Raw genomic sequence first — 21233 nt, 5'->3', positions numbered from 1 at the left:
AGGCCCACTAACGAATGAGACGGGCGCCGTAGTGGTGGAAGATACAGAGAAGGCAGAACTACTGAATACCTTCTTTGCTTCAGTCTTCACTGTTAAAGCTGTCCCTCATGAATACCAGGCCCTGGAGGCAAGGGGGAAGGTCTGGAGAGAGGAAGAGTTTTCCCCAGTAGAGGAAGACCACTTGGCCAAACTGGACATCCATAAGTCCATGGGCCCTGACAAGATGCACCCACAAGTGCTGAGAGAGCTGGCAGATGTTATTGCTTGGCCACTCTCCATCATCTTTGAAAGGTCATGGAGGACAGGAGAGGTGCCTGAGGACTGGAGGAAGGCCAATATCACTGCAATCTTCAAAAAGGGCAGGAAGGAGGACCCAGGGAACTACAGACCAGTTAGTCTCGCCTTCGTCCCTGGGAAGGTAATGGAGCGACTCGTTCTGGATGTCATATGCAAGCACGTTCAGGAGCACAAGTTATTGGAAGTGGTCAACATGGATTTACCAAGGGTAAATCATGCTTGACCAATCTCATAGCCTTCTATGATGTTATAACTGGTTGGCTAGATGAGGGCAGAGCAGCAGATGTCATCTACCTTGATTTTATCAAGGCCTTTGACACTGTCTCTCATAACATCCTCCTTAGGAAACTGAGGAAGTGTGGACTAGATGAGAGGACAGTGAGGTGGATTGAGAGCTGGCTGTGTGACAGGACTCAGAGGGTTGTGATTAATGGAGCAGGGTCGAGTTGGAGGCCTGTAACCAGTGGTGTCCCCCAGGGGTCAATACTTGGACCAGTATTGTTTAATGTATTCAATGACCTGGATGAGGGGACAGAGTGTATGCTCAGCAAGTTCGCTGATGATACCAAACTGGGAGGGGTGGCTGACACCCCAGAGGGCCGTGCTGCCATCCAGCATGACCTAGACAGGCTGGAGAGCTGGGCAGAGAAGAACATAATGAGGTTCAACAAGGACAAGTGTAGGGTCCCGCACCTGGGGAGGAAGAATGTCAGGCACCAGTATAGGTTGGGGGTGGACCTGCTGGAAAGCAGCTCTGAAGAAAAGGATCTGGGGGTCTTGGTAGACAGTAAAATATCCATGAGCAAGCAATGTGCCCTTGTTGCCAAGAAGGCCAACGGAATTCTGGGCTGCATAGGGAAGAGTGTGGCCAGCAGGTCAAGGGAGGTCATTCTCCCCCTCTACTCTGCACTGGTGAGGCCACAACTGGAGTACTGTGTCCAGCTCTAGGCTCCCCAATTCAAGGGAGACAGGGAACTGCTGGAGCAAGTCCAGCAAAGGGCAACAAAGATGATTGAGGGACTGGAGCATCTCCCTTATGAGGTAAGGCTGAGAGAGCTGGGACTCTTTAGCCTGGAGAAGAGAAGGCTGAGGGGAGACCTTATTAATGTTTACAAGTATCTAAAGGGAGGGTTGAAGGAGGATGGAGCCAGACTCTTTTCAGTGGTTCCCAGTAACAGGACGATGGGTAATGGGCACAAGCTGGAACGTAGGAAGTTCCGTTCAAATACACGGAAAAACTTCTTTACGGTGAGGGTGACAGAACACTGGAACAGGCTGCCCAGGGAGGTTGTGGAGTCCCCTTCTCTGGAGATTTTCAAGACCCGCCTGGATGCAGTCCTGAGTAATGTGCGCTAGGCAATCCTACTTTGGCAGGGGAGTTGGACCAGACGATCTCTAGAGGTCCCTTCCAACTCTGAAAAATTCCGTGATTGCATGATTCCGTGATCATTTCATCAATGTCAGAAAGAAAATCTTGGAAAGATTGCAGGAAACATATGTCATGTTAAAGCCACCTCTGCTACCATTTGAGACAATTAAAAATAGTAGTTGAGAGGTGTGGGAGCTAAATAAAATTATAATCTATATTTGTTCTGTAATGCAGTGGATAAGGAACTAGTTCTGTTTATAGTAAGAGAGAAGATACTTTAAAAAGAATATAAATAAAGCTTGTACTCTGAAGTGCACTTTGAAAAGCAGTATACTTCAGATAGATAGCGGTGAATTCCTGTGCTAATAATTAAAGCCCTACATTTGAAATTCTCACATTTTAAAAAAATTTTTAAGAATCTGCCTCATCTTTCCTCCACCACAAGCTATTTCCTTTCTCTGAGCTTTTATTTCACAGGCTGCAAGTTGGGAAGTTTGATTAGCTAACCTTTGTAACTTTTCTTTTAGTCCACAAATGGAAGTTTGGGTTTTGGTACGAGAGGCTACTGCTGTGCTGCTCTTGCCACTAATGTTGCCATATTGCTAGCAATAAAAACAGAGCCTTGTCAGCACCACTGGAGTTTAAATATAGCTCTGAAGGAATATAAAAGATTCAGAATCCTTTTAGCAGGAATAATTAATCTAGAGTGGGTACATATATAATTGACTTGAAAAATTTTATATATATAAAAATGGAAAATTTTGCAGCTCATATTTAGATGAAGAACAGTTGGTTTTGCCTTGATTTCTGGATATGTGTGAATTTTATTGTCTAATGTCACTTGTGTTTATTGCTGACTTTTAGATAGATGCCCAGAGGGAATATCTCCACAAGATTTGGCGGGAAGGTCAGAGACGTGGCATCAGTGAATCTGGACTTCCTTATAATGTAGTTACTAAGCAGCTTATCTCTCTTATCACTAGCCGGTGAGTAATTGTACAGTTTTATTTTTCTGGAGAGTACCTCTTTCTGTTCTAGTTTCTGTGATTGATTGTAAAAATTTGGGACTCAGCACCTGAAAATAAGACTATTTGAAAAAATGACAGTCGTAAGGTGAATCAAGCAATAGATGAGTGCCTCGTGTTATTTAGTCTCATGCTATTTAGCTAGCCAGAAAAACATTTAAAGAAGAAAACTGATTCCTCCTCCACCGCCTTTACACTGCCCTTTCATGACAATGGATTTGAAAATTACATCTTGCAGTGCACTGGGATATTAATATTCCCATGGGTACAGATTATTTATGCGACAGTCATGATGAAAGTGGGTGCTGAGGTTAGCCTCGCTTTAGACTCGCTGCATCAGTAGCCTGACCTGGCTTCACAACTTTCACTGCCCTTTGGCCACAGCCGATTACTCTTTACAGCACAACTGTCAGGTTGGATGCACCTGTGCTCTGTGTTCACACGTGGAATCCACATATTACCTGCAGTACAGACCTGCCACATGTTCCCCATCCTGCAGCTGTGCGGCACTGCGGGTTATGCCAAGGGTTTATGTTCCTAACCCGACACACATTCTGATTTTGTGTTGGTTATCTGAGGGCTTATTTTCAAGTGCAGTTTTAATGGGCGGGCATAATAGGCATGAAAATTCAGTTAATAAGACATGTCAGCTAATGAAAGATAATTTTAAACATCTTCTGTTTTCATTAGCAAATGAGACTTCTTAGATGTGTTCCAACATAATTACGTTTATTAAGGCTTCAGTTCTATTTTCAGATTTGATGATTGATTTCTGATGTGCACTAAAGCCATTGCAATTTATTCTTGCAAATTAAGGAATTGCAAGGTTTCTTCATACACACAATTTATAAAAGCCTTATTTGAGAGCTATTTGTTCTTTCTTTGTTGTTTTTAAGTTCTACTTCGAAGAACATTTATCTGCTGGAGTTTCACCCTTCTCTTGGTCTGGTGTGCTTGATCCCCAAAGCCCTTGAGCATATCTACCAGGAATTCTACAGCATCTGCAGACCAAAAACAGCCAGTAAAGCAAGTAATCTAGAAAAATGAATACTTCAGCCAGTAGCTGATGAGTGGTAACTATGGAAAACCCAGAAACTTTTTACAACTCTCAGATTCAAAAGGATGTAAGTTCCATTTTTATGTTTGTAATGACTCTTTAAAGCAGAATGCCCAAGAATGTCATCTTGCTCGTTCATTTATACTTGCTGGATAACTTTCTAGCTATGTGATTCTTGATGCAATTCTTTGCTTATGATTGATGAAGATGCATTCCATCCACCTTTAAAACGAGATTTTTTTCTGTAAATGATCACAGAAAGATAGAACTCTTGATCTCATAAAGTAGGAACAATCAGCTTAATGAGAAGGAAAACATACAGACTTAAACTGCCATGAAATCATAGTGAGTCTCCAGATTTTGTGTTTGTGTGTGTGTACAATCTGCAAAAAAAAGAAGACTGGAAATTGAAGCAAATATTGTTATAAGTGGAGCCGGTTATTACTCTATGTCCACAATATGGACTCTAATGTCCACAATTTCCTGGTGTAGGACTCTGAATTTAGTTGGTTATAATTTTGATAAATGCTAATTATTGTGAATGAAATTATTGTTGCTGGATATCTCTATTAGGTTGATTTTTTTTTTAATTAGTCAGCTTAGTTGTTGCTGAGAGCAAGAAATGGAAAAGAAAAGATTTATCTGTTTTCTCTAACTTGTAAATTGTGTTACAGCTATGCTTTAGAGCATACATTTCAAGTTTGGGAACATTCATTAGGTAGTGATACGCTATGCTTTCCTGACAAGTTTGGCCAGCGTAGACTAATATAAACTAAGTTATTGCAGGTATTTAAAAAATGTTTGGTGTGGTGCTTAGGGACACGGTTTGATGGTGGACTTGGCAGTGTTAGGTTAACGGTTGGACTTGATGGTCTTAAAGGTCTTTTCCAACCTAAATAATTCTATGATTCTATGTTCAGTAGGAAGGCATTATCTGAAGTTTCTGTGTGTCCTGGTATATCTATAACCTGAGGAAAATTAGGACTTCCCACTGTCCCTGCAATAACACCTCTGGTCTAGGTGATCTATGTTTGATTTGGGTGTGAGCATTGAAAGTGAGTACGAGGAGCAGTTAGCCTGCACTGTCACTCGTGTTGCCTTCACCGGAGGCAGCAGAGGAAGCTGCTTGAGCAGATCTCAGGGGATTCCTCTTCCTCCAACAGAAACTGCAGATGAGACAAACACATGCAAGCAGGCAATGTTTAGAAGACACTAAGGCTATAAAAGTCTAGCATTTAAATTTTAGGAAATTTGCCTTTGCCAAAGCAGATTTAATTTGGTTTCCTTTTGCATAGGCATGATGATGCAGTCTTTACATGATCACATATTGGTTTTTGTTATGACTTGGTGTGCTAAAATCAACATTTCTGTCCTTCCTGGACTGCTTCTTTTGTGACCCAGGACCCCATTCTTTCATGTTTTTCCAACCCTTCACTAAGGATGGTTTTACAAGATCTGATTTTTATTCCTCATCTGACTTCCTAAGCATCTTTCATCTTCATAATAAAAAAATTACCCAGGGGTGAGATACAGATGCTGCCAGCCTGGGAACAGGTGCTTTTCCTATGTAGAAATATCAGAGAGGCCGTATAAAAAGAAAAGTGAGTTCTGGGATTACAAAACTAAATGATCTCTGGGAAAATGTGAGATCTTTCTTGCTGACCCCAAGCTAGGATCAGCTATACTTATGTTATTCCCGTAAGATAAATAGCTGTCCTGTTCTTAAACTTATCATGTGATAGACTTTTTCAAGCAGTCTGTTGTAGTGCTTCACCAGCTTCACCAGCTTCACCTTTAGCAAGTTCTCCTTAAAGTCTAGCACAGATATGCCTTGCTACAGTCTAAGCTTATTACCTCTTTTCTTGCCCTCTTTGGAAACAGGGAAGGTGCTAGTCTCCTTGTAGCAGCTCTGTGAAGAAGCACATAAAGATGGGTTGTCCTGTCCCACCCATTCAGAGTCATAGAATTACAAAAGCACATTGTAAAACTTTGGGGAAGAGGGACAAAATAAAGTTGCACAACTTCTGACACTTAACTTTGGGGTGTTGTCTTTTCAAATTTTTTTTTTTCAGTGTAGCTGTGAAGGTGTAGCAAATAGCAAGTGTTGAAATCATGACCCTCATGATCTGTGTCTCATTGGTCATAAGCAGTGAAGTGTGAAGCCAGTCAGTCAGCTTCACAGCTACAGCAGTGGCCACATCTATCCCATCTGACACAAGCAGGGTGGCACAGTTGTACAAGTTGTGACAGCTAGAGGCAAGGAGCATCTTCTCCTGCACACAGATCCAGGAACTGTCCCTGCCACCACTTCCACAGCACAACAGTCAACGGACTGTAGTCTTTCCAGCTCTCCATGTTACCAAGCTGCAGCTTTTGATCATTTTCCTTTCATGGGATATCTGCTTTTTTGGAGGCTTCCACCATCCCAGTAGAAAAGGGGTCCAGTTCTGCTGAGTAAGGTGACCACATGAGTTTGCTGTCCCCATTTTGGAAGCATCATATGTATAGTGGCACGTGTGCTGGGATCTGCACGCTCTTTAGAGGACGAATGGCCTCAGCTAGTAATAAGTGAAGCAAGTTACAGAGCCCCTGCTTTAGAGAGGTGTATACATCCGAAAGCCTTCTGAATTTTGATTATAATAAAAAAGGTGAATATCTTGTGTTAGATATCAAAAATAAATAAAATAAACTTTGTTGAGTAAATCCAGGTTTATAGATTCAGTGTCTTTACCTTTGAAGCAACGGGCAAAACGAATAGGTCAGGGTGGGCACAATTCTGACTTTGCACGGGTTAGAAGTCAGAAGCAACTCCAGTCATGATTTATTCCAGAAAAACAAAAAAGAGAATGGCCTCCTAAAGTCTTTAAAGAACCTTTGTCATTGATAAATAAATGATTCTGCGTTTCCTTTTTAATTTTTTTCCCCTTTCCTTGCAGTTATTTGCCGAGGTACTGATAGAAGACCCTGTGCTGGTGCAAGAGATTGCTCTGTCACAATTAGAGGTGGGTGCAGACGAAGAAAAAAAGACAGTCAGAGAAAACCAGCTCTTTATCCTGTATTCCTTCTCCACGTTCCTGGAGCTTGCCACGCTCCACCATCCGCTGATAGAGGTGGCGACAGAGAGTGCGCGGTTAGCCAGGTTAGTGGGTCAGTACTGCTGGTTTAGCGATCGTGACCTCAGAGAGGTGTGGTTTGTAGGGAAAAAGTAACTTCTTTTTAATCGACCACCTACTATAGGTGAAAAAAAACACAGAGAGAGGAAGAATGCCTCCATTTGTGTTGTGGGAGATATGTTTTCTGGTTATGTGGAGATGGAGTCTACCTGGGGTTTCAGATGTTCTTTAGCTTCAAAAGTTGAGGCCACGCTGGTCCTCAACGCTTAACAGGAGAGGCCCAGTGAAAATAGTGAAATTTTGTCAAATGGAGGAGGAGCAGGAGGAGTTCACTGATCAAAAGAACACAAAGATGCCGCCTTCTGCAGAGTTTTACACAGACGATTATTTTAACTGCCTTCTTATGAAGATTAGTGGAATATAAGAAAAGGCACATAAGAAGTACAAGCTTTGTTCACCACCAGAGGTAGGAAAGCATAAAAATTGTTCTGGCTATGCTGATCCTTACAATGATAATGAAATAATCTACACAAAGGAAGTCAGTGTCATGCATTTAGGGAGTTATCAGCTGGAGAACATGACAATCTGTACAGGAAGACGAAGAAGATAAGGACTGAGCTAATGGGGAAACTACAAAGGATAGTGTTGAACTGCTGGCTTGGAGGCAGGTTATTGGTGAAGTTCCTATTGTTCAGCTGCATATTACTTGACGTTTTTATTAATGATCTGAGTAAAAAACATAAGAGGGTGTTATTAAATTCAGGACATTGTAATGCTGGCAGATAAAACTGATATGGAAAATAAATGGAATATCTTACAGGAAGACCTCACGTTTCTAAGGACTGGAGTAGTAGAAAGGAGATAAGCATCAATAACACAAAGCTTAAGGTTACACATAATAATAGGAAATTCTCCTGCGAACTTTGAGCTTATTAGTTGGAAGCAACAGAGGAGGAGAAAGAACTGGGTGTATAGCTGGGCATTGGATGATTGTAAGCTGCCAACATATTGTAACCGTTGGGGGGAAAAGCTGTAGTATCTCACTCTGAATCAGGCAAAGAGTTTTATTAACAGTAGAAAGAGAGGGAGTATTGATGCCGTGTACATGATTCTGGTGAGGCCTCACCTGGATTATTAAGTATAATTTAGAGATTTGTGTTCAGGCAAGATAAATTCAGATTGGAATGGGAGCAAAGATGATCTAATAGCATGCTGAGGGGAAATAGAGAATGCATTTTACAAAAGCAAATGAAATATCTTGGCTTGTTTATCCTAGCAAAATGAAGGCTGGGAGAAGATAAGATTGTTCTCTATAAATACAGCAGGAAGATAAAGACTGGGAATGGAGAGGAGCTATTTAAGCTAAAGGCCAATTTTGGCAGCAGAACAAATGGATCTAATCACTGTGAATAAGTTTAAACTGGAAATTAAAAGGGGGTTTCTAAGAATCAGACAACAAAGTTCTGGAAGGGAAAGAGCAAAGGGTAGAAAACTAAGTTTAAAAATGGAGCTTGATTCATTTATGAAAAGGATATGTGGGACGTGATTGCTTGCAATAGCAAAGTTGTGTGTGCTGGATAGATGACATTCCAGTCGTGGTTATTTTTTCTTCTTCTTAACCCTTTCTCTAGCTTTCTTCTTGAAAATTTAGACTCCGTATCAAAAAGTCAGCAGCATTTATTTTCAGCAGCTGTAAACCTAGCTGCCTTTAAGATACGTGAGCTAGGACCATTCAAACTGAGTTTGGTGGAAAACCTAATTTTCCGTCACAACTCTTTTCCATTAAAAGAAGAACTTCTATAGAAGTTCTATATAGTTCTATATATCTTCTATAGAAGAACAGCTATAATTTGACATCTGGAACTTTCTTGGGCAAACTAACAGAGAAGTTAATTTATTTCAACCCAAGGAATTCCAGGAAGCAAGGAGGTCTTATTTCTTGGCAATTTGTGTTCCTTGTTTGGATACTCAGCTCTCTACTGAAATACAGATCCTAGTTAAACTTTTTCTGCTGTTTGAATTATCTCTGTATTCCTTCACTCATACACATACATACATACATGCACATACGTTTTTCTAGTAATTTATAAGGAGAAAGGTTACACTGCAACTTTTCACTTAGCTGAAAAATCAATATCCAATCAGCGTTTTTCATGAAACCTGTAGGAACTTAATATCTTGAAAGTCCTGTCTCTGTGTCAGATTTCATTAATTTTCACCAACTGATTTAAAAGTTACCCAGAGGAGACAGCTGAGCAGACCAGATGGTCACATGGTTGCATTTCTTTTGGGAACACGGCTAAAAGGACATACTCATCTGAGGTGACGTACTTAGAAATCCCTGAAAAGTAACAATAAATTGTCATTTTTCCAGTAAAGGATGGGAATTCTGAGGAAAGTGATGACATAAAGTAAGACTTCATGATATGTGTATAAGGCCATTAGCCATAACATTATCTTCATTTAATAGAAGATGGTTAAGTCAGTCTAAATACCAGTATAAACATATATAGTTTATTCAATGTACCATTTTGAGGGGCTATTTTTATATCTATCTTCTTTAGATGTGATGAAGTTCAAAGTTCATGAACTGTTAGAGACTCAGATTCAGACTGAAACATCAGAAAGGTTAGTAATCTTTTTTCCTGCTATGCAGAGTAAAATGGAGTGAGTGCAACTACTTTTGAGGATTCCTCTACCTGATACCGTAGCTTCTATCAGACTTTTGGGGGAGACCTGCCAGAATTATTCTCACTGCTTGCCTATCTCTCCATTCCCAGGGTGACAGGCCATTTACATCTAACAGTCCACAATTATGTTGTGTGTACTGTTCCTCACAGCTCTTGTTGCTTGTCTTTGTTCCTCAGTGTTTGTCTTCTACCATCTCATGAAAAGGGACATCCTTTGGTAGAATAGTAGAGCTAGACAGTGCAGCTTTAGTAAGAATTTTGCCTCTTTCTGTTTTTGTTTGACATAGTCACCTTTTAAATATCTTTCCTTTTTCTCTATTTTTTCCCCTTTGCACAGTAGTAAAGAGTAAAGGAACAGTTAACATATTTTGCTTGACTTGCCCTTATGACATTGTAGACTCACAACTTATTGTCCTTTGTTTGTAAGTGCTGCCTGTGTCAATCAGATGGGTGATACTGAGCAACCATCAGCTATCTGGGTACAATACTTGTTTGCTTCATATCCATCATACTATTTCAGATGCCAAGAAGTGCTTTAAGTTGAATGCAGATGTCTCATTGAAATGAACCTGATGGATGTGGGTTTCTGCATTGCTTACAGCAGGAAGAAAGTTAATTTTTCAAATGCATCCCTGTGTTTTTGTTTCTAGGTTATATAAGGCTTTTGCAATGGAAGCAGGATTTGGGGAGTTCCATTTGTACCTGAAGCCCGTGCTCTTTGAATCTGCATCTCACAAGGAGAAAGCAGATCAGCTCCCACCACTATTCATTACATCTCTCCTGGAAGATGACAGCTGTGTTGAAAGGTAGAATGAACTTTTTTTGAGTTTCACGGGGCATAATCTCTTTAGATTGGATGGGATCAAGCCTTTCGTCTGCTTAGGCTCACATAGAAGCCACAAAAACTTCAGTGCGTAAAATACATAAAATTATTCAGGCAGAAAATGTGAAATTCTGCATGATTTTGTGTAGAGCCTGGGATTGACTAATGCTAATTTAAAGCTGTTGCGCAGTGAAAGTGAGGAGACACCAAATTTGTGTGGAACACGGGCAATTTTGGAGCTAAAGTGCATTTTCTTTCAAAGTGAGGGTTGCTTAACAGGGCTGGCCTGAAAGTGATTGTCCCAAACCCCATAGGTTGCAAAACAGGACCTCAAAAACTGTTGTGAATAAAGTCCTTATTCTGAACAAGAAGAAAGCTTATTCTCCTAGAGTTACACTGCACTTCATGAAGGGACATCTGTGGTCTATTTTTTTTCAACTCATTGACTACTAGACCTAATCTCTGCACAAGGAAAAGGCTATTTATGATCTTCCCTTTTCCCCTGGGCAAAATGTCTGGAACAAGTAGATTTTACAGTTGTCTTGATTTACTCTTTTAAGAGTTGGTAAATATGTGCGTATATGTACACACTCCTAAATACACCACTTTGTGTGTGTGTTTGTGCGTAGTTTAGATTAAGGTTTAGGAGGAAGAAAGGAAATAACCTGTGAATTATCCTACTATATTCAGGGAGGGCATCCTGTCAGTCGCTCCCTATGGCTAACACAGGTGGTAGGGCTCCCGTCCGACCTGTACATATACCATCTGCAGTCCCATGCTGTTGTTTGCTTCCTATTCCCTTGCATACGTTCTAGCCTGATGTGAAAATTGGGCTGTTCCAAACAAGTTTAGCAATTGCAAGCAACCTGGAATGAAACTTCAGCTCCTAATTTAATCAGGGCAATGATGGATATCAAAGCCCAGAAGACAGTCCAGCAGCACAAATAAAAGCAAATTAGGAACCAATACTTGAAACAAGGCATGATTAAACCGAACAAGCAGATTTTTCACTGATGAGACCAAGCTCATCTAGGAGGAGCTAATGAGTCATTGTGAAGTCAGCCACAAAACATCACGGAATATATTCTTTTTCTTACAAAACTACTTCTGAAAACTAAAGCAACATCCTAATATCACTAAATTAGGGACTTGAATTATGTGTTCTACATTTAAAGGTGGAAAGAAATGAGAAATATTTCTGAATTTATCACTATTTTCCTTTCATCCTCAGTTTGCCTTATTTCTGTGTCATACTCCATGTTTATAGATAATTTTGCTTTTATTGCAGATATATTCCATCTAGCTTACATTAAGCATTCAAGAAATCGACAGTCATGTTGGAAAGTTTAGTTTCCATACAAGAGATGGTGTTATGTAGGTGAATGATTTAATTTGCAGAATAAGCAAAAACTGTGTATTACGTTATTATTTATTTGCCAGAGTATGTAAGGGCATCAGTCATGTGTTTGCTGGGTGCTATAAACTTCTCTACTGTTTGTCTTTCTCTGAGTGTTAATATGATTTAGTCTACTGTTTTATAATTAACTTCATAAAATTGCACTGAAAATTTGATTGCTAATGTGGCCTAATCCAGGAATCCTTACTGGGGTGAAACCCTTTAAGTCAGCAGAGTTTAGTCTGAGGAACTTTGTTAAATAAAGCAGGATGCCTGTGTGTGGCTGTATTCACACATAGTAACAATATTTGGTGTGGAGAGTTCTCTAATGAAAGAAAACAACCTTAGTCTTCAATGCTATTTTGCATACTTAGTCCCTTCTTCTTTGTACAAGTGTATAAAAACAGTACCATAAACTGCCAGGCCATGAAGATTCCTTCTTTAAAGCTCTCCACAAAGTCTCCTTCTTGCCATTAACTCAGTCATAACCTGTATTCTGCAGCAGGGTGGCACGTAATTAAAAATTTGCCAAGGGGAAATGAATATGTTTTATTTGGTGTCTACTCTTTTCCCAGCCTGTTTGCACTTGGCTGCACGGGCTGGCACCGTCCTGCTCTACAGAGTAGAGCTGAGAATACAACTCACTAAATACAAATTAATTAAATGTTTCCTTGATCTCTACATTTAGTCATGTTTCGATGATAACAACGTGTACAAATATAATGGAATACTCTCCCCTTCATTAAATTAAGCTGTGGAAGTACTACAAGACAGAGAGCAATGTCTGTGAAGTAACCCGTCTTTTAAATGGCAGGGGAAATGCCTAACACATTGTTTTCCCTCTTCTTAGCTCTTGTGTCTGTCTGGAATAAGGAACGTGCAACTTATCCTGGCCTGTCAGGTCGTTCAGAAAAATGCTCTTTTGGCGGCTGTTCAGCAGGCCTCCTTTTGTTACTTGGTCCAGCCTCCCCATACCCTGGGCATGAAGGTTAGCAGCATCTTCTTCCTCACATTGCACTAGTAATAATGGGTTTTGTCAGACTTAGCCCAAAGAGGGCATCTGTTAATTCTGCTTATAATCAATTGGATGGCAATCCTGCGCAACACTTGGAACAGCATCACCGATGACTGCAGGAACTGCAGTGATTGTGTATTAGCATATGACATAAAAATAAATGGTGTCACATCGGTGATTTATTTAAAGTCTGTTAGTTGTGTAAGTGATGAAACATAGCTAAAAATATACCTCAAGAGAGGACTGAAGGAGGTTGGAGATGAATTGGATTCAAAAGGCATGGGTGAAATCTTATAGCCTGTGGTATGCAGTAAGGCTAGCAATCACAACCTGACCTTGAAACATGCATTCTTCTGGGATGGCGAAACCATCAGTTCCTGCTGCTTTCATTTGCCCTGTCTTCTGAAAACAGAAGGTCAACACTATTTCCAATGGGAAACATTCATGTTAGCCTGATGCCACAGTGTTGGTCCAAAAGCTACCGGCTTGGTCACCAAGCCATTACTGTTCCTCATCTTATATTTGGCCTTTTTTTTTTTTTTTTCTTCATCCTGTGTTTAAGATATGGTGCTCAGGAGCTGCCCTTGCTTCATACATGCTAAATTGTTGTAGGGCTCCGTATTGCATTTTCTTATGCAGCTGTTGTGTCTCTTCCAGAGACAGCTGCACTATAGTAATGAGCTAAGTGACCTCGTAAGCGATTTTGAATTTATAAGCAAATAGAGACTCTTTAGGGCTTGTCTTGCCTTCTCTGTGCTTATATTGACATCTCTTTCCATGTTCCTTATCACACCCCATCCATCCCCCCTCAGCCCCCTCTTGCATCCCTGATGCTCCCCACGCTCAGTCCCTTGCCACCAGGCAGTATCCTCACCTCATTCCTGAGTGTGGGAAGTGCCTGTGTTTTGCTGTCTGGCTGGGCAAGAAGCACTCGGTTTTGCGGCCGGTTCATATCCCTGTGCGTGCCTGGCTGTCACGCTGGGAACCCAGCTGGCCACTGCCTCCTGGGAGCTAAGCAAGCCAAGCAAGATGGCTAGGGGTCAACTCTCCTTGCCTTTTCCCTGAGCAGGGGGTTCTCCTCACTAGCTGGATGCTGATTTTGCAAAAACAGAAGGAGCTTTTTACCCTTGAGACCTCTGTTCTTACGTCAAATGTATTTAAAATTAGTCAGAGGGTTCAAAAGTTGTTAGAGATGGGTTGAACCAGGTAAGGGAATGAGACTGAAACGTTTCCTGTGTGACACCAATTTTCTTTCTGAGTTTAAAAATGAAAAATAGATGTTGTCATGACTCCCCGTTGTCTCATTTTGGGTCACTCAGAGCTGCAATGTGAGGAGGAGAGGGAAAGACGCCTTATGCAATTCAAGCTTCTGAGCATGAATTGCCGTTCCTAGAGCAGTGTCCTATACGCTCTCTTTCCTTACACCAGAGGTGAATGTAAGGGAGGTCCTAGGGCCAACACTCACCTTAGAGACTGCCAGCTGCACCAGAACAAGCTTGCTTCACCACTGCATGCTTTGCATCCTGTCCCAACATGAGCAGGACGGTGAATCTGCACTGTACAGCTGAGATCCATTGGCCCAAACAAACTGATATCCTGATGGCCCACCAGAAAAAAGGCTTAGTACTGTGCGGTCAGAGCTGTCTGCTTGCTGCTGAGCAGGAGTCCTTCGCAGCACTGATCTCATGCGACTTTTGGCAGCACACGGGCCGTGTCCCAGGGAGCTGCTGCACTCGGCATCCACTTGGTGGGCACCCAGGTGTTGGCAGCTGGATGGCCAGCTGTGCAGCCTCCCAGAGCTGGTTTAGTTCATCCCAGAGGCTGGTTTCCATTCCCTGTCACAGAGAAGTCTGAGATTCCCCATCTTCATTTCTAATCAGATCCTGCAGCGCTGAAATCAGTGGAACTGAGCAACCTCTGTATCTTTCCCAAACTGATCCTCTGCGCTGCCATACAAAGTGCTGCAGTTGTGTGTCTCTGCTGATAACCATGAGTAGTCTTACTCTGGAAATAGCTCTTCATCCCCCAGTTGAAAAGGATTGATCTTCCAAACATTTGAATTTCTTCTACTGTCTATATGCTGAATGGTTTCTTTTCCATAGAATGGCAGCAACTGTATTTTTCATTTTCAGATGTCTCCTCTGCTCTGTTAATCATTTAATGGCTGCTGCATCCATTCTGGATCAGTTTTTGCTGATTTACAGCCAGTGGGTATTAGCTAACTAATCAAATTCACACACAGAGGACCATTAATACAACCAACAGAGGCCGTGATAAGGAGGTTATGCATGTGGTTATTCCAGATTAACATATAAAATTGGAAAAAATCTTGTATAACCTCCTTACACAGGAAAGGGAGATGGTTGCAGGATGTCACAGACTGTGTCTGTACTGAGGGACTCATAAGTGCTGTGGGTGGTATGGTTGCCCACCCGACACAGGCCAAGGCCTGTGGCATCTCCCTTCACCCCATGTGGAGGAGAGCTGGTTGCGTGATGCCAAGGGAGCTGTATGCTCTGCAACACTCGCCATGGTCTGGTTGGTTGATAGCCAAGACCCATGGGCTGTGCCATGAAGGGCACAGGCTTAACCAACCCAGTCTCACCATGCAATGAGCCCTCATGCAGACCAGCCTGTTTGATACCGGTCTAGGACCTTCAGAATGGCAAACTCCCATGTATTTGTAACCTCAGTGCCCAACCTTTCTATACTGACTTTGTTTGTAGGCTGAAACATTTCTCAGGAACAAAGACACTGCTCATGTCTGCCCATTTACTTCTAAGGCAGTTGGTGACCACTGTTTTTTAATGCATGTTGTTATGTTCCCTGTGCTCAGCTGAGCAGGAAGAATCGTTCTCCGGGCAAGAAGTCCATTTTCCACTACAACAGAGGAAAGGTGTTTTTTCGGTAGATAGATCTGCAAGGTGGCATTAAACTCAAGCGAAGCTAGTACTTGGGAGAAGGAACTCAGCTCTCAAAACTTGGCTTTTTTTTCCCATTTTAGTCTTTCTCTTTCCCACTATATGCAAAGGACAGTAGCTCTCCTTGATTTGCAGGGGAATTAGTATGCTTTTTTAGCTCCTCTGGCCTTCAAAGTGCCTGTGCCACTTTTGAAATATGACTTCAAGAACTTGGAAAAGAACCGTTTGTTCCTACTTGGAAATTAGGATAATTTTTATATCAATATGCAGAAATTTGTGAGGTTCCTTCATACCAGGAGCCACTTAAATAGGCAATGTGGAGGCACAAGTCTAGTATTCTGTGTTTGTGGGGAAGAAAACTGATTTTCCAGACAAGTGATCTAGATATACAATTATTTATACATATTTGAAAGTGTGAATATCTGGGAATATTCATATTTTATTTGCAGATGATTGAATGTCGAGAATGTTGTCTAACTCTGCTGCTGCTACAGTTTCATTATGCCTGTGCTCAATGAGAAATGTTTTTTTTCTGTGACTTTCAATGATCCCAGTGAATTATTATATCATAAAGCTAGGGTAAATGAAAGCACACAGAATTGCAAATCTGCACTGATTTAGTAGGAAGAGCTGCCAGTCTTTATGATAACAAGCACAGAATTGATATTCATGATATTTTAGGAAGGAAATGTAAGTCTAACAAGTCAGAGCGGTTCAGCAAGTGGAAGAAATTCAGTGTTGGGGGAGTGAAAGAGGACCAGCTGCTGCAACCAACCACACCGGCCGCTTCATTTTCTCCTGGACGTTCTCCAGGTTTACTCTGTACCATCAAAAAGTATTTATTACAGACTGGCCAAGCCCCCTCCACTGGGTAGGGGTCAGTCTGGTGCACGTGCAAATCCCAAGCACTACCTGCTTTACATTGTGCATTGAAAAACCATAGTGATGGGGTCTCGATCCTAAGGGCATGTTCCCAGATGCCCTGTTTCTCAGTGTGAACTGGTGGTCTGAGCTCTATGGTTGTCTCGCCGTACCCTGTCGATGGGACTCTGGCTTCCCATCAAACCCCATGGAGATAACCTGTTCATTAAAGGAGGAAATCCAGATACCTCACAGGACTTTCTAAGTATCAGTGAGTTTACAGTTGAAAACATTGCAAAATTCTAACGAATAACAAGTAGGCCAGGATAAGGCCATTAAATATGACTTTGCTCTTCCTGTAGAACAAAACTTGATCTCAGTGCTTGTACGCCCACTTACTATCTCCCCAGCCTGATTTCCTGGCTTTTACATGGGGTACTGTGTACTAGCCAGGTACTGGCAAGGCGCAGTTAGAGCAATTTTGTATATTATTCAGTGCTGATCAGCTGGAATACGAGCACTGAAAACTCTGTGACAATTGAAAAACCTGCGATTTGAAAGTATGAATAAAAAGGCATTCAACATGTCCAGCTTAGCCCAGGCAGCCTCCCCATTCCTGTTACTACCTTAATGCCAGTATGAGGAGGTACATTTTAATTTTTTTTAATTTGTCACTATTTCTTTCATCATTTATTTTGCTTCCACTGAAATTAAAAATATGGAGACTGGGAGACTTTGCCCAGAGCTCACCTCATCTCTGGTAGCTGATCCACAAGATCCAGCGTATTTTTACCTGTTGTAGATAAGGAATGAGTAAAATGAACATTGTTGCAGAGGGTATGTCTAATCTAAAGACGTTATTTGAGTGGCTCAGAAGGAAATTATCAGCTTACCTCTTCAGAGGTGACTCTTCCTAGCTTCCATGCTTTTTTTCCCTCATTAGGCCTCCAGAAGCTTTCATTTCCGTTCAGCTGGAGAAACGGGGACCCCGAGACAGGATGCTGAACACTTTCACTCAAAAGAGAGAAGCACTGGGCAGCGGGCTGCAAAGCCCTGTAAGTACGTCAGGAGGCTCCTTAGCCTTTTCAAGAGAGACTGTTGGGTTTTGGCACACAGGCGAAGTGGTAGCTTTAAGTTAGCATTGTAGTTACTCTGTGGTTACTTTAGGGAGAAAGGTAAGCTGGTGGCAGGTGTGGAAACCTTGGTGGAGGGAAGGAGGCTGGGACGTGGCCAGGGCATGCAGGTCAGGCGCGGGGCCGCAGATGGTGGCCCAGCTCCACCAGCAGCAGTAGGAGACTCGAGGGAACCTTCTCCCGTTGCGCCATCCCCCATGTGCAAGGCTCGTGGCCCTGAAGTGCATGGAAAGCAGCAGCAATCTGCAGACATGTGGCTAAGTAAAGGTTGTGGATGCTAACGGGCATCCTAAACCATTTCCAGCCTAGGTAAGGAGGTACATTCTGGCTATAGTTATGCTGATAGGTGCAGAACTGTTCTGGGCTTTTACATACGAAGCATCCAACAGTGGTGGTAGCTAGAGATGGACACTATATGAGGAAGGCTGGCTCCTTTAATAAACATTTCCAGCAGTTTTATTACTTTTTTAATTTTAGAAGGTAATAATTGTAAAGATACCATGATGGGTATAAATTTTGCCTTTTGCAAATTCCTCTTTATCCAGTGCCTAAAGGTGAGAACATGGATCCTGTATTAAACTTCTGTATCTTATGCTGAATACATTATAGGTTAGGCATGGCCTTTAAGAATTTACCAGGTCGTAAAATCAAACTCTTTCTACACAAATCCTTAACGGCTATTCTCTTTTTGAAATAGCATAAATTATTTAGTTTAATGTACTCATAAGCTTCTTGACAGCTCAGTAGGCTGAGTGTATGAAGGAATAACTCCTAGCTGCAGACTCTTTTAGGAAATATTACAGAATTTGTGAACAAAATTACATCAACCATACTTGAATAAAATAATTCTGAATTTATTTACAAGATTGCATTAACTGTCTACTGGGTCTGAGATACTCGTTGAAATCTTTGATGTTTATCCTCCTTAAAGTTTTGGAATTTCATAGTTTAGATGTCTGTAATACTATACATAATCTGGTAGGGTTTTTAAAATTATATTAATAGGAAATGTTACAAGTGTTTTGGTTTTGTTAGATTCACAGTACATATAAGCCCTATATGCATGATAATAAGAAGAAAATATTGTCTCATTATAGGATGAAGTGCTGAAACTCAAAAGAGATGTTATTGTTGAATATTGCCATAAGTAAGTATATCTGACATAGACATTTACTGTATGTCTAATAGATGTTTAATATAGATCTAGTGTAGACATTTCCATACAAGCACATCATGTTTTAAACATAACTCTTGTTCTGAGGGCATCTTTTCATGTTGATAACATGAATTTACGTACTTCCTTATTCAGAATATTATGACTATACCTGTAAGCCATTTTGCAAGCTGAGAAAAGAAAAACATTTTCAGTGGTTTAGTACGATAACATTACAGGCAGTACAAACCATGTTGCTGGATGAGTAAAACCACAAAGAAACTATTTGGTTTCTTTATGAGGAGAAAGGATTGATGATGGGATGCTAAGTAAAGGCACACAACACCAATGCTTTTTTGGTATTTCATCAGAAATACCAGATAAACATCGTTGACATGAGTGATAAATTGCAGTGGAAATAACGTGCAGTAGATCAGAGAATGAACGAGTGGGATGTACTAGCCTGTGAATTCCATCTAGTTTGTACGACAACTTGGGAAAAAAGAGAAGTTCAAACAGAGGGGGAGTTGATTTTTTTTTTTTTTAATCCTGTGTTCCTATGTCATTGTTCAGTATTTTATGGTTTTTATTCCCAGGTAAGTTTACGTTTCTGGGACCTTTGTCTTGCACACAATATATTGAGATTGGGCACATGTGCCAATAAAGAAAGAAAAAAAAAAAAGGGGAAATGAGCTATTTCTTGTCTGCTTTCACTGAGAAACAGACCGTACTTGGTATATCGCACTAGACTGGTTTATGTGTTACCTTTCTACTGGAGTGTGTAGCCTGTTCTGAAGCCACCTAAGAGCTGGATGTTCTAAATCCACTCTGTCAAAAGCCTGGGCGAAAACCTGGCACGTGGCCAGCATCCAGGTCTGTCTTCTCCTCGTATGCCCAGCTGTGCAGAGGTGCCTTCGAGCAGCCTTGGGAAAGAGTGTGGCAAGGAGCAAGCTGCAAGTAGGGCGGCTGTTTCAGTAAGCCATGTTTCACAAATGACGTAGATTTGTGTCACGCTGCAGATGGAGACTGCGTTCAGCCCAGGTACAGCTTATCAAGTGAGTAGGTAAGGCCAGACCCATGGGTCTGGAGGCAGCTTGCGGCCAGGGGCTGGAGCAGAGTTTCAGTGCAGCTCAGTGACGATGGAATCTGACTCAGGGTCACACCGTCTCATTACCAGTTCTGCAGTTAACTCATGATCTCACTTACCTCCTTCCTGCTTCTGCTTCCTTATCATAACGTAAGCATCAACAGCTCCCACAAAGCGGCTGCTGTATTAGCTTGCAGATATTTCCAAGGCATTGTAAAGACATCTGTGTGATGAAAAGCACTAAATCTAAAGTTTACCTTGGTTCTTAAATGCCACTTTCATGATTTTTATCCTGCTGGTTGTCACGCTACAGAAGAATCGTAGCTTGTAAATTTTGCTGTAGAAGGTGCCAAAGTTGTCCATACAGAAGGAGATTAACCTCAACAAAGGTAGAGTGTATCTGGACAGATGTCGCCCTGCACAACACTACAGATTTTAATTATTCTTTTTCAGGATGAATCAGCGTGTGTCCCAGCATGCCCTGAGAGCTCAGCTCATTGGGTACTACAATAGCCTAAGAAGCCTTTTAGGTGATTTCCCTGTCATCAGAGACAAGTACTTCATAACTGGACTACCTCAAGGAAAAAAAGAGGAGCAAGATTTAAAGAAAAACCTTGCACCTGATCCCAGGTTTGTTTCATGTTTGCAAGTGTGTTCCTGGGGGCCAGCATCTTCAGTCAGAGTGTATTACGAAGCAAAGGTGAATACATGTTTGTAAGGGGAATGATAGTCTGAAAGTGCCCCGAGCAGTGTGTTCTGCCATTTTTCAGCCAATGCTGGTGGATGTAGAATGTGCATAGTCAGAGCTGCCTGCAAAAGCTGGCATACAAAGAAGGAAAACTTTAGAAGTGTGCTTGCTTCTACTCCCAACACCGCATGTAAGGGGGAAAGAAATGGATAATCTCATTTTCAGGATGTAAATCTTCTGCTTTAATGACAGCCTAGGCAGTGAGGGTTGTCTTACCCTTAAATTTTATTTATTTAAGATTTAAACAAAACCTGCTAATAAGTTGTAGGCTTGTGACTTGTCAGAAGTTAAGAAAGGAGAGGAAGAGCACACGACAGACTAGGGGATGACCCTGTGTCATCTTCTCCTTTCAGAAGGGACATTTTTTTGGCCATGTCACAAGGATCTCCTTCCTCAAAACTTGTGACTAGGAAGGCGAGCCCTTCTGCTGACTCTCCATAAGCGTCTGGACTCCCCATGTTAGCACCAGCAGGCAGATGGTTTTAGATGTGAAAGCAGTCACCCAGGACACTGGTTTTGCTCTTGGTCACCTTGTTCCCAGCAAC

The 21233-nt window shown here is 41.5% G+C and overlaps 1 pseudogene; it reads left to right on the top strand.

The window, feature by feature from the left end:
- LOC128907523 (uncharacterized) overlaps positions 1-17981 on the top strand; it is a 33208-nt pseudogene extending 15227 nt beyond the window's left edge.
- Positions 17982-21233: the final 3252 nt, after the last annotated feature.

The sequence above is a fragment of the Rissa tridactyla genome, chromosome 3 (genome assembly GCF_028500815.1).
Source record: "Rissa tridactyla isolate bRisTri1 chromosome 3, bRisTri1.patW.cur.20221130, whole genome shotgun sequence".
NCBI lineage: Eukaryota > Metazoa > Chordata > Aves > Charadriiformes > Laridae > Rissa > Rissa tridactyla.
Note: the sequence above shows the minus strand (reverse complement) of the source record. Positions and strands in the feature narration are given on the sequence as shown.